Raw genomic sequence first — 1,290 nt, forward strand, 5'->3', positions numbered from 1 at the left:
TACCCACACCCCCTCCCCTACCCACTTTGATGCATTTTTCAAATTTCGCCTTGGGGCGGAGTTATCTTTTCACAGGGGGGTAAGTTACACTTTAAGGGCTCTCTAATTTAGCTTATAATGATTGTGTATGTGTTGTCTCTGATTATGCTTAGACGTTTATGAGTTAATATGTTTTAGTTAATGCTTATATTTTTATGTTTTTATTTCTTCTGTCTTGATAAGCTTTACTCAGTCATTGTTAACAGACCATTAGTCAGTGTTCATAATTAATCATTAGTTAATTAGAATCTATTCATGTGCTGTTTGTAAGAGTTTAGTTACTCCTGCTCAGAAATGATTGTGTTACTATGTTTTGATTTTTGCACCTTCCATACAGAGAAAACACAAACACACACATGTTCTCAGATAAGCACAAGTCTTTCTCACATTGTGATGTTTGTGCCCTCACTGTGTAAAGCTTTAAGTTGTGTTCTGTGCTGTGTTTGAGTCAGCCTGTTGTTTTTGTTCTGCTGGGTCAAGACCCTGTGAGGGTCTCCTGTTCTTTCTTTTGTTGCAGCCATTTTTCCTTTTTGAAATCTTACAAGAAAACATCTCCTCTGATTGGAGTTACAACTTTAGTTTTGGGCCGCTCCGAACTGCTGAGTCAACCTTCTGGAACCAGCTTGTTGTGAGTTTTTCAAAGCTCCTGACCAGCAGGGTTAGGGGTTAGGGGTCAGACTCAAGTGGTTCTATTGAGGGTCGCGGGCCGGCTCTGGTCCCTGGACTTTGCTGGCCAGATGGAACTGATCTTGGAGAAGCTGATTGACGGGCTCAGCAGAACTGTCCACACTATGTGCCTGATTGGATTCACCACATGGAGATGTACCTGCAGAACACTAAAGCAGGTGGAAAACTGTTATTGTCTGCCTGACTGAAAACAGTTTCTCTGTTCCCAAACAACTGATTACAGATTTGTCTCTCCTCTACAACAGCCTTGAAGAGCTGTGGACTAAATTCTTCTTGGATGCTGACGTCTACTGAGGCCCCCCGGCCCCCCCCGGCCTATCATTAATCAGATCAATGGGTGGTTAGGATTAGATACAGCCTCCTGCTACAAGCATGTAGCACCGCTGGTTGTTCAATAGTCTTAATTTTGGGCCTCAGACCGCACCATATGAGGAGAACTCAGGAACAACTGGGACATCCAGGTGTTGGGAGACCTGGTGTCTCACCTGTTGGAAGACCTGGTGTCTCACCTGTTGGAAGACCTGGTGTCTCACCTGTTGGAAGACCTGGTGTCTCACCTGTTGG

The 1,290-nt window shown here is 44.1% G+C and overlaps 1 protein-coding gene across 2 annotated transcripts in view; it reads right to left on the bottom strand.

The window, feature by feature from the left end:
* The window catches only part of fastk (Fas-activated serine/threonine kinase), a 22,215-nt gene that overhangs the window by 15,754 nt on the left and 5,171 nt on the right, over positions 1-1,290 (bottom strand). The gene's annotated exons all lie outside the window — the stretch shown is intronic.

This window comes from Austrofundulus limnaeus, unplaced genomic scaffold (assembly GCF_001266775.1).
Source record: "Austrofundulus limnaeus strain Quisiro unplaced genomic scaffold, Austrofundulus_limnaeus-1.0 Scaffold1119, whole genome shotgun sequence".
Classification (NCBI taxonomy): domain Eukaryota; kingdom Metazoa; phylum Chordata; class Actinopteri; order Cyprinodontiformes; family Rivulidae; genus Austrofundulus; species Austrofundulus limnaeus.